Here is a 13,273-nt window from a genome sequence, read left to right as displayed (position 1 = left end):
ACTCGAGTTTCGCTCTCCAATGCTGCCGGTCTTGTTTAGCCACCCATTTGCAGAAAGACCTGGACATATGTTGTCAAACATCTTTTCACACCAGAAGGGCTAGGATTGTCAGGACAGGGAATAATCGGAGACCCTCTCAGTGGTTAAGGTAGTGTCCTGTAGCAGTCTGAGAGCTAGTTTGGCGTAGTGGTTAGGAGCACAGACTCTAATCTGGGAGAACCGGGTTTGTTTCCCCACTTCTACACATGCAGCTGCTGATATAACCTTGGGTCAGTTACGAGTTCTTTCAGAACTGTTCTCTCATGAGAAGTTCTTGAAAGGGCTTTCTCAGCCCCCCCTACATCACAGGGTGTCTGTTGTGGGGAGGGGAAGGGAATGGAGATTGTAAGCCACTCTGAAACTCCTAAGGGTAGTGAAGGGTGGGGTATAAATCCAATTTCCTCCTCTTCTTCCTCCTCCTGTTTTATCTCCATTGCGGAATGAAAGCATAGTTACTTTGCTACAGATATCTGATTAAACGAGCATTCAATAGTTCATCACCCCCACCCATTTTGTTGGTTTCTAAGGTGGTAATGGACTCAAATCTAGCTTTGCTATGTATAAATCCCCCAAAATTCTCCAAATTAAATTAAAAAAACAATCATGCAATATTTTCAATCTTCTTTCCTCTTGAATACTGCAATCTTGAAAAAAAGCCCTTCAATTTAAGAGGTTAGGTTAGATGTATTAGATATATTAGCTCAAGCCATATCAAAGGGAACTATCATCTATCATCTATCTATCTATCTATCTATCTATCTATCTATCTATCTATCTATCTATCTATCTATCATCTATCTATCTATCTATCTATCTAGCTATCTAGCTAGCTATCTAGCTATCTAGCTATCTAGCTAGCTATCATCTATCTATCTATCTCTATCAATCAATCTATCATCTAGCTATCTAGCTATCTAGCTATCTAGCTATCTAGCTATCTAGCTATCATCTATATATCATCTATCTATCTATCTATCTATCTATCTATCTATCTATCTATCATCATCTATATCATCTATCTATCATCTATCATCTATCTATCATCTATCATCTATCATCTATCATCTATCTATCTATCTATCTATCTATCTATCTATCTATCTATCTATCTACCTATCATCAATCTATCATCAATCTATATACCTATTTCTCTGACTCATTTACGCAAAAGTCTTACTGAGTTGAATTGGATTTACTCCCTGGGAGACTGGTTATACCTTAACTGGGTAACTGGTTATACCTTAACTGGGAGACTGGTTATACCTTAACTGGTTTGTTCTTCAGCCTTTCACATTGACATTTCCCATCCTTTCATAATGTAATTCCAGACTCACCTCCACCTTTTCAAGATGCCTCGCTGTGTCACTCCATCCTGCCCCAAGCCTTGCTGCCCCCCATGCTCCCCATGTAGCTACCCTGTCGGGGGTCTGGGCTCACTGACTTGCTGCCCCAAGCCTTGCTGCCCCCCTTCATGCTGTGGTAGCTCAACCCCAGCACGTTGCCTTGGCATCACCAGTGGGGCCAGCGTCTCCTGCATCAACCAAATCCCACCATCGGAACTTGTGTTAAAGCCACCTTTTTGTATGGTTGTAGTCCCAGGGCCAGTGCTGGCTGCCTCCTGTGAACCTCTCCGCGTGGGAGGGTACACGGCCTGTGCCGGCTGCCCCCCTTGTGGTCGCATCTGTTAAACTGGAAGGGGAGCTTCACACGAATGGGAATGAAACGGCTACGTGAAAAGTATGGAACGGATTGACGGCTGACGACTTCACAGACTTGGGTGTCGGAAGAAATGACACTTCCTCGTTCAAATCAGGATCAGTTGGTGCTTAACAAGATTCCAAAGCCCATGGCCACAAACATGGGATAGTTACTTTGCATTCTCTCTACTCTCACCTTGGGAGGTTTTTCTTCTTCTCCAAGATTCATTTTCCTAAGCATATGTTGATTCTGACACCAGAAGGACATGAATGTCTTCCCTCTGTGGGCCTCCAAATATTTTGGGGGCTTACTAAGGTCTTCCTGCCTCAACAATAACCTTTGCTTATCTCTATATTCATTTGCTTTGTAACCTTTCAGTTATCCCAGCTAAATGGGCAGTGGGAAAGCCGCTGTTCACTGAATAAAGAAGGCATGTTTGTCATCCCTGAAACTACTTCACTGCAAATGATGTCACTTCCTCTCCTTTTTCCCAATAAAGCTTCAGCCTGCATCAAATTTTCTTTTCTGGATTCAGTTGCTTCTTATTTCTAAGAACCTGAACTGTGGGGAGGGGTCATTCATTAGTGGTAAAGCACTAGTAACCCTTTACGGATATTCTACAGCCCATAGGGTGGGTTAAATCAACTTCCTCAACAAAAGCTTAGTTTTGTGGATGGGGAAGGTGCCTTTCCCACATACCAGGGTTTGCTAGCTCTCAAACAGCCTCTCACCACCCATGATGCACAGTGCTCAGCTTTCAAAGGGGGCACAAACGTGGTGCATTTAAATACTTGAGGATTTCCTCATCCATGTCTAGGTCCTAGACTGGCAGGAACATTTTCTGCCTGTGCTGGAGCAAAAAGTACTCAGAGCAACAGCTTACACTCAGCACTGACAAAGGCTAGCCTGCACTCAAAGTAGCAAATTGTTGAGTAGCTATTCCAATCTATCTTCCCGGATTCCAGCTCCAAAACAAGGGTACTTTCAAAGAGAATTTCCGCCTTTTCAATATTGGTGGCATAAACACCAGAGTCACATCCAAACTAGAGAATTGCATGGAACTGAGTGTCACACCAAATTTCTCTTCCCCTATGTACCACCGTTTCTGACAGGCATGAGTTGATCAGTCACAAACATGACAGAAGGGAAGTTGCATGCCTGCATTCTCCACCATATGTGCATATGCTTTGACCAAAGGAGCTCAGTGCCTCTTAGGTGCCTGAGAGCCAGTTTGGTGTAGTGGTTAAGTGCGCGGACTCTAATCTGGGAGAACTGGGTCTGATTCCCCACTCCTCCACTTGCACCTGGCTGGATGACCTTGGGCAAGCCATAATTCTGGCACAGCTGTTCTTGAAAAAGAGCAGTTTCTGTCAAGAGCTCTCTCAGCCCCACCTACCTTACAGGGTGTCTGTTTTGGGGAGGGGAAGGGAAAGGAGTTTGTAAGCCGCTCTGAGACACCTTTGGGTAGTGAAGGGTGGGGTATAAATCCAATCTCTTCTTCTCTCTTCTTTAGGGGTCAGAAACCTATACACACCTGTGCTTGGGGAAAACAGCATTGGGATCCTCTAGCCTGGAGTATACCAAAGTCCAAGGGTATGCAGATTCATAGACTAAACAGACATTGGACAAAGTTAAGGATTTATTAAGAAAAAAGAATAATAGCAAAGGGAATCAGCAAACTGAGTACAGAATTTGAAACATACACTCACATTAAAGCAATAGAATTTAGTTTGAGTTCAGCAGCACACTTCTCCAAATACATTGAAACTTTTCCTCAAGCCTAACATATAGGTAGAGAGAGGGTAGGGGTGTAGATGCCAGGAAGGGTTATAAGGCATGAGGAAAACTGTTTCAATGTATCTGATGAAGTGTCCACACAAAAATTATACCCAGCATTAAACTTTGTTAATCTTAAAGGTGCCACTGGACTCAGACTTTGTTCTATTGCTTCAGACCGACACGGCTACCCACCTGAATCTGCATTAAAGGAATGTTCTACAACTCCTGACTTCCACTAAATCGTAACCTCAGAAAAATCCTACTAATGAAAAAAAAGTCTAAAGACAAATGTGGGAGAGGAGAAGGAGGGAGAAAGATATACCAGCCTGTACCGGTGAGTCAAGTCTGGTAGAGTTGGTCAGAGGAAGGAGAAAGTGACATGGGTGAGGAGGAGGAACTAAGCTTGACCTTTGCAGACACCTGCATTGGTGTAACGGGGCCAATGCAAAATCACACACACCTTTCTCCAAAATGCATTTTCACCCAGGAGCTGGGACTAGTAGCTGGAGCCCATTATTTTTGATGGACCCCAACAGCTGGAACACAAAAGTGGGGGTTCTTGGGGCAAACATTTATACTCCAAACGTTTGAACGGAGTGGGAGAGATAGGATCATTCTCAAAGCAGATTGGGTTGGAGTTAAAAAAAAAGTTTCAAACCTCATTGTTGGATCAGCAAGATTATAAGGAGGAGAAAATTGGGGAAATGGATTATTTATTTGAAAAGGTTGATGGCCAAAATGGAATAACCCACTTAGGTTATATGGTCACCATTTCTTTGGCCTGAATTCCAGGCGGGGGGGACATGGTGAAGGTAATAAATATATGAATATCGGAGATGGATGAGTTGATGTACACTTGCTAACTGGTGTTCAGTTAATGTTTGGGGAATGCTGAATGTAATTAACTGAGACAAAGTTATTACCTTTGAGTTGTAGGGGGTGGTGAGTTTGTTGGCATGCAGGTAATAGCATTACTTCCTCTCTCTGAAGTGGTGTGATTTGCTGTAAGGTGTATCATGTGTTCTTTTCTCCCCCAGATTAGAGAAATGCATTCCAATCTGCTCTTCCAAACTTTGACAGAGGCCAAATTAAGAAATAAAATTAAAAAGAGTCACCAAACAGACAGTCCTTGAGCATTTAGAAAGGACGGCTGTGATTACTAAGAGCCAGCATGGGTTTCTCAAGAATAAATTATGTGAGACTAATTGTATGGTGAGGGGTCTGAAGACCAAGTCCTATAAGGAAAGGCCAAAGGAGCTGGGCATGTTTAGCCTGAAGAGAAGACAACTGAGAGGTGAACATTAGGAAGAACTTCCTGACAGAGCGGTTCCTCAGTGGAACAGGCTTCCTCTGGAGGTGGTGGACTCTCCTTCTTTGGAAGTTTTCAAACAGAGGCTAGATGGCCATCTGACAGCAATGCTGATTCTGTGAATGTAGGCAGATCATGAACAGGAAGGCTGCATCAGTGCACAGTTCTTGTGCCCTTTCTTAAACACCCAGGGAAATGCTGACTGCCACTATGAGGTCAGGAAGCAATTTTTCCTCCAGGCCAGGTCAGCTGGAGATCCTGGAGGTTTTGTGTCCTCTTCTGGGTATGGAGCAAGGATCACTGGGGGTGTGGGACAGAGGTATTTGTGAATTTCCTGCATTGTGCAGGGGGTTGGACTAGATGACCCTGGAGTTCCCTTCCAACTCTATGATTCTAAGATGCATAGCCCTTCTGGGGGAACAGTGAAGGGATTCCAACTGTGTACTTAAGCACTGATCAGAGAGCCTGTTCATTGGGGTAATAGTCCTGGAGCTGTTTCCACAAATATTTCCAACTCAAGCATGGAACTGGTAAATCTACAGTAAGCCAGCAGTTCTGAAAGAGACTGTGGGGTTGCTAAAGTACTTTCTGAGCCAAAGGAAACAATCAAAGAGGCGTCTGGACGAGGACCAGTAGCACCTTAAAGACTAAGAAAATCTGTGTCTGGGTATGAGCTTTTGTGAGTCACTGCCCAATCTGAAAGTGAGCGGTGACTCACAAAAGCTCATACCTCAACACAAATTTTGTTAGTCTTTAAGGTGATACTGGATTCTGGCTCTGATCACACACAGAGGTTGCCACGGGATACTCATGGATGCCGGGTGGATTTAATGGGCGCGATCACACAAGCACATCTGGCAAGCGTCACATGCCCATTGGCAAGCTGTCGCATCCCGCCGAAGATCCGGAGTTAAAAGCTACTGCAGAAACTCCAGTATTTTACGCTTGCGATGGGCCACAGACGGATATCCTCCATCTGATCGCTCCAGCGCCGCATGAAGAGCTCCAGAAACGTGCACCGACAAACTGCTACCCATGATTCCCTGCCGTCATGTCTGATCACGTCCAGCCGGGTCACAAGTGTGGCACGGCGAAAAGCCACGCCTCCCCCCCCCATTCTCTGGCCAGTGTGAACGAGACCTCTCACTCTTTTCCACTGCAACAGGCAGATGGTTACCTATCTTGATCTGGGCAGGGAAAGAGTCAACACCCTGTCACCTGGGGCAAGACCACACTGGAAACAGCCAAGGGTTCCTGGGCATGGGTTGGAGTCAGGGAGATGGCCCCTTAAGGGAAGGTGCCCTGCTGGAAAGCCCTGAAGAGCCCAGGTGACTATGGGTTCCATGTCCTTCTATTATGCCCACAAAGAATGGAGAATGTTCGGGCAGTGAGTCTAATGAGGGTGGACTTGTTAAACCTGTGGACAACTGGGGCACTTTAAACAGGAATGTCCACTCAGGGAGCATGGCATTGGCTGGGAGACAGCTCTGCTAGTAACTGATCATCTGACTCAACCACCCTCACTGGTTATACAGGGGAAAATAGTGGGCCAGTGCCTGTCAGCTCTGCTAGATATCTATGCAGACTTGGTTGTTGCCTCTATGATGTAGACCTGGTTGTCACCTCAAAAAAAGGCGACCATTTCCACTGGCATGTTATTTATTTATTTATTATTTTTGATTTATATCCCGCCTTGCCGGGGAACTGTTGAGGAATATCCAGAGGTAAGGGGACCAGTGATTCGTGCAAAACAAAAAGACCCAAGAGGTAGAGCTAGTGCTGCAACCTGTGCTGCTCAGAAGAGAAGAAGAAGAAGTGATTGGATTTATACCCCACTCTTCATGCAGAGTCTCAGAGTGGCTTACAAACTCTTTTCCCTTCCCCTCCCCACAACAGACACAGTGTGAGGTAGGTGGGGCTGAGAGAGCTCTTTCCCAAACTGCCCTTTCAAGGACAGCTCTGACGGAACTGTGGCTTGCCCAAGGTCACCCAGCAGCTGCAAGTGGAGGAGTAAGGGATCAAACCTGGTTTTCCCAGATTAGAGTCCATGCTCCTAACCACTACACTAAACTGTCTCTCTACACCAAACTGGCTCCACTACACCAGACAGTGCCACACTCCCTGAGGGACATTCCTGTTTAAAGTGCCCAAGGTGTCCACAGGTTTAACTGGTCCACCCTTATTCCAGTACATTGTGAACCTCGCTTCTACTGTGGACAAAGCTTGCCCCATTGAGGAAATGAAGGAGAAAGTATGTAACAGTTGGGCTGAAGGCTCTGGCCAATATATGGGCTATAGAGACTGTCCAATACAACTTGGCCAACAATGCATTTGCCTTAATTACAGATGAGGCCTGCTGGCTTGGACGTCTCAGATGGTCATACAATGCCCAGCTTCTGCAGTGGTGTACTTGTCACAATTACTTTTCAATTTGATAGTCTGACAGAGCTCTTCTTACAGAGGCTACTGAAAGCTCTTGGAGGATTGGCTACATTAGGGGTATGTTGCCTAATATGCAAAGGAGTTTCTGCTACAAAAAGAGCCCTGGATGGTCCTTATATTAAGACTCTACCTGCTTACTGTAAGTTTTTAACAGCTCCCAATTATAGAATGCTATTCTCTAAGGCAAGACTACAAGGGGAATTAGTAGGGAGGTTCATGAGGATTCCAGTCTCTGAGCGGCTTTATGACAGTAAATCTGGGAGTTTGGATACCCTTTGGCTTTTTTCATAGATTGTAGTAAATATAACACTGCCCATGACAGGTGGATCACCATCAAAATCAAAAAATGGAGCCCTGTTATTGATGGGAAATTCTCAAGGGTCCCATGAAATAGAGACAGTGGTATATATTGATCCAATTCGCTCTTGAAGCCATCCATGCTTGTAGCCGTCGCCACCTCGTGTTATAAATAAACATGATGGGCGCTAGAGTAGATGGCTTTACATAATGGCTGATCAGCTGCCTCCGTGAAGCCCACAAGCAGTATGATTGCAATAGCATCCTTCTTCTCCTGCTGCCCTGCAACTGATATAAAGAGAAACAATGCCTTTGATACTTGAGGAAGTATATATCCATCATGATTCTTAGCCATTGATTTACCACTGCCAGAGCTCTTTTTGTAGCAGGAACTCCTTTGCATATTAGGCGACACACCCCTAATGTAGCCAATCTTCCAAGAGATTACAGTGGCCCCTGTAAGAAGAGCTCTGTAAGCTCTTGGAGAATTGGCTACATTAGGGGTGTGCTCCCGCACGGCCCAGGTTACATGGCAACAGGGCTCTCCTGCCCTCCCCTGAGCTGCAGCACTTCTGCGTGGCCTGGGGGACGTGGCGATGGGGCTCTCCTGCCCTCCCCCAAGCTGCAGCGCTCTCGTGCGGCCCAGCAGATGCAGCGATTGGGCTCTCCTGCCCTCCCCGAACTGCAGGGATCCGGCGCGGGCCCGGGGTACAGGGAGGCGGGGCTCTCCTGGTGTCCCCGAGCTACAGTGCTCCTGTGTGACCCAGGGGACATGGAGGCGGGGCTCTCCTGCCGTTCCCCGAGCCACAGCACTCCTGCATGGACCGGGAGATGCGGCGACGGGGCTCTCCTGCCCTCCCCTGAGCTGCAGCACTCCTGTGTGGGCCCGGGGGATGCAGAGGCGGGGCTCTCCTGGCGTCCCCGAGCCACAGCGCTCCTGCGCAGCCTGGGAGATGCGGAGGCGGGGCTCTCCTGCTGTCCCCTGAGCTGCAGCGCTCCTGCGCAGGCCTGGGGAAAATGGCGACTGGGCTCTCTGGCCTCCCCCGAGCTGAAACACGGCAAGCTAGGGGCGGGGCTTGCCGCCGCCACCATTAGCGCAGGCTCCTGGGCTGCCGGAGCAGTGCTCCTGCGCGCTCCGTCCCCAAAAGACCCCTGCCCCCCACACCCCCAATGACCACTGTTCCATGCCTAGAAAATGACAAAAAAAAACCCTCCAGGATCTCCAGCCAAACTGGCCTGGAGAAAAATTGCTTCCTGACCCCAGAGCAGCAATCAGCATTTCCCTGGGGGTGTAAGAAAGGGCCACAAGAACTAAGCACTGATGCAACCCTTCCTGCCCTCCCTCTCATGATCTGCCTAAGTTCACAGAATCAGCATTGCTATCAGATCTAGTATCTGTTTGAAAACCTCTGAAGGAGAGACCACCCTTCTGATTGGGGGGTGTTGGCTTGCCCACCTTTTCAATTGGCACTTCTGGTAGTCAGCCAACCAGCCATATCACTAAGAGAGACACCATCTTTGGCTTCCTTGCCAATTTGCATTGTGGTCTGTGTCAGATTAGAGTTTAGGAATATATTACTCTCATCAATCTACACTGTGTTGCATTTCTTAGACCAAAAGGTTTTAGGGTCCATAATTCTGTAATCTCTTCCACGTTGAGCATATCCTACAAGGACACCCACTTCAGCTTTTGGATCCATTTTCCCCCTTTCTTTTCTTAGGTACATGGGCCTTTGCCCCAAAAGTCTTTAAGTGCCTTAGGCCAGGTTTGTGCCCAAGCCATAGCTCCAAAGGCGAGTTTCCTGTAACTGAAGAAGGGATTCTATTGTTCAGCTAAATGGCTGTATTTACAGCTTCTCCCCAGCAGAGGTCAGGCAAGTTAGCTTGCGTGAGTAGGCATCTAACCGTTTCTTGAAGGGTTCTATTAAAATGTCCTGCAGCCCCATTTTGCTGAGGGCTGTACCCAACAGTTGTATTATGCTCTATTCCCTCTTGTTCCAAGAACATTAGGAACTCATTGTCACCATACTCAGTTTCTTTGTCTGTAAACAGTATCTCTGGAACCTTATTGAATCTATTTCTGACAGCAGCAACATAGATTTTGAATTTATCCAGTACCTGGCTGTTGGATTTTATCAAGTACACAAAAACAAAATGACTTTTTGCTTCCACAAAAGTTACGATGTACTTATTTCCTCCAGTAGAGGGCTTCAGTGGCCCAATTAAGTCTGAGTTTTCATTGTGCGGCCCCTTCTGATCACTGTAGGTAGATGCTGCCCCTTTCTGTTTAACGCAAATATCTGCACACTTAACCACTACACCAAAATGGCAGGGAGCTGTTCCTGTTGGCACCAGAGGATAGGACTCACAATCATGGGTTTAAGTTAAGGGTAGGAAGGCTGGATATTAGGGAAAGCTTTCTTACAGTAAGAGTTCTGCAACAGTGGAATCAGTTGCCCAGGGAGATGGTGAGCTCCCCTTCCCAGGCAGTCTTTCAAGCAGTGTCTGGACAAACCCTTGTCAGGGATGCTCTAGGCTGATCCTGCATTGAGCAGGGGGGTTGGACTAGATGGCCTGTAGGACCCCTTCCAACTCTGCGATTCTATCACAGAGAGGGGGTGGGGCACTCAAACTAGCTAAGAGGAAAATAAAGGGAGGAGTGGGAATAGGGTTGAAAATGAGAAGGGATAACATTTACTAATCTAGTAGTTTTGAGGTCTGCAGAGAAGTTTGCGAAATGGCCTGTGTTTCACATAGAGAAGATGGAATGTCCCACACACAAATTGAGGTGAGCTGTTAATGCTGAGAACACACATGCGCTACATCGTTGGGTGCTACCTTTATACCAGAAATGGTACCTTATGTGTTTGCCTAAAAACAATGACCAGATGGCTTGTATGGAGATACTCTTTGATGTGATCTTGGGAAAACTTGACAAGTAAACTATAGGTGTGATTGTTGAATATAATACCTGAGGAAATTAAGTATGATGATAAGTATTTAATAATAATGATTGTAACATCTGCTAGAATTTTATGGGCAAAATACTGGAAATCTGTTCAAACTCCGAATGAAAAAGAGTTAATCAATAAATTGTTAACTTTAGCAGAGATGGATAAAATAAATGTTATAATGCAAGGTAAAGAGTAACAGCATTCCGTGTGCCTCGGTGTTTAGTCATGCCGGCCACATGACCACGGAAATGTCTCCGGACAGCGCTGGCTCTTCGGCTTTGAAACGGAGATGAGCACCGCAACCCTAGAGTCGGATTCGACTGGCTTTCGAGCAAGGGAACCTTTACTTTTTTAAAGATGATGAGGTACATCAAAAGAGATGGTCAAGGGTACGTAAATGGATTAAAATTAAGATATAATGGCAAACTCGAACTGTATGGAAATATGCAATACATATGACTGTTTATAAGTGTTAAAATAAAAAAAAACATAAATAAAAAAACCTATAGCTGTGATTGTTTTTTGGTGACTCCTGAGTACAGAATGTTTATTATTTTGGTGAAGGGTGTTAAGATCTGTAAAAGTAGGATAATAAACACGCGAAGAAGGGGAATATATATGACTGTATGAAATGGGGAAGATTAGTGATGCTTCCTTGAGAAACCTATTGTCCTGATAATGCATCTCCCTCTGGGGTGGGGAGGAGGATGCCAGGTGGTCAGCCATGATAATTCACCTTCCAAAAATAGTTTCCCAGGCTCTTGCTTGGCAGTAACAATTTTTTGTGCTACAGATCCATTTCGATTCCATTTACCATGTCTAGGCCAGGCAGTGCCCTGTACAAATGATTTTGGGGTGATATTTTATGGTGTTTGGTCTTCTCTTCTCCTTGGCTGCCAAACTACCCATCTGCAGGAGGGGTCTGACTGCTAACAGCAGCAGCTCCGGGAAAGGAAGCAGGAGAGAGCCAGCTGCACAAGGGCCGGACAAAAGCCCTTGGCGGGCCAGTTCCAACCCGTGGGCCGTATGTTTGACACCCCTGAATAGTCACTATTGACTTCCATTGTGTCATCCACATTGAGTCTCAGTGAAAAAAGAGGAATATAAATGAAGAATCTAACTAAATAACCAGAACAATGTTTCTACTTTGAGTAGATCATTATTGTTTTATTTATGTATTTATTTATTGTCAGATTTATACCCTACCCTCCCAACCGAAGATGATGATGATGATAATTCAGGGCTCTTTTTGTAGCAGGAACTCCTTTGCATATTAGGCAACACATCCCTAATGTAGCCAATCCTCCAAGAGCTTACAGAGCTCTTCTTACAGGGGCTTCTGTAAGCTCTTGGAGGATTGGCTACATTAGGGGTGTGTGGCCTAATATGCAAAGGAGTTCCAGCTACAAAAAGAGCCTTGAAATGATTTTCTTATTATTTCCTATTATTATTGTGGTGAAACGGGGACCCGCCTCAGCCCTGGGAGACTGAGTGGCCGTTCTGTGGCTCACAAGCCCCTGTTTTTGCTTTCCCACCCTTCCTGGTGGGGCTATTTCCCTTCATTACACGCTGCCACCACTCACTGGATTCACACTGCCTTCCTAGAGGGACAGTGAGACCCCTCTGGCTGATTCCCCAACCGTGAGAAGTTGGTACCACAATCTTTGGGTGCCCCCTGGAGAGTTGGCAACCACTCTGATTTGGGACCATTTTGGTTTCCTGGCCTCCCTTTTGTTTTTGGTAATTTGTCGAGCACAGAGGACTAAGTGGTCAAGGCACACCAGGTCTTATTTAACTCAAAAATGTTTATTTTAACTATGTACAAGTTATGTGCAGAAAATAAACACAAGCACATTAACACAACCTGGGCAGAAAATAAATACGATTTAAAATGCCATTCCTCTGTCCCCTACCCATACACCCTCTCTGTCTCTGGAGGTTGTGGGCCTTGGGATGGGTTTTGCTTTCCCCCTCCTGTTGTTGTGGAGAAACCCCCAGCCCTCCACCGGACTGGTCACTGGTACTGTTGCCCTCCTGGCTGTCCACCACAGTTTATAGTGGCCTGGATGTCCTGGAGTCTGTGGTAACAGGAGCCCCACCTGTACGCTCGCTCGAAGCTGCCGTCCACACTGAGCCAAAGGCTGAAGACCAGGCTGAAGACCAAACTCTCCCTGCAGGAGCCAAAGCCTTTATCTCCCTGGCTCCGCCCCTGGGGTGTGTCCATATTTTCCCGCTCTTTTCCCTGAAGCTTCTGGGAAGTGTAGGCAGGGGGGTATGGCAGCTCCACCGTTCCCTATGGAGTCCCTCCCCCCTTCTAAAGACTACCAGACTGGCATCCATTTTAAAATACACTGCTGCCTCTGCCTGGCAGTCATTTTGTTGTTGTTGTTGTTGTCGTTGTTGTTGTTGTTGTCAGGGGTCATTTCGTAGAAAAAGAGGTGCAGGAGCTCATTAGCATAACTCATTTGCATAGGCCACACCCCCTGACATCACCGGACGTGTGTCAGAAGGCAACACCCACCGCTCAGGCTCCACTGGACTGTTTTGGATGGCTAGCTATCGTGTGGGGGGGAACGTGCAGATCTGGCCTCGCAGAGGAGGGAGAGCTTGTACCTGAATAAAACTTGGTCTTAACGGTGCCACTGGACTGTTTTGGATTGGGGGGGGGGGCTCTGCAACTTACCTGGATGCTTCTTGCTCTGACTGAGGGCTGCTGGGAGCAGGGGGTGGGGCTTGTTGCATGTGCCCGCCCCCT

This window comes from Gekko japonicus, unplaced genomic scaffold (assembly GCF_001447785.1).
Source record: "Gekko japonicus isolate JY-2015 unplaced genomic scaffold, Gekko_japonicus_V1.1 scaffold426, whole genome shotgun sequence".
Classification (NCBI taxonomy): domain Eukaryota; kingdom Metazoa; phylum Chordata; class Lepidosauria; order Squamata; family Gekkonidae; genus Gekko; species Gekko japonicus.
Note: the sequence above shows the minus strand (reverse complement) of the source record.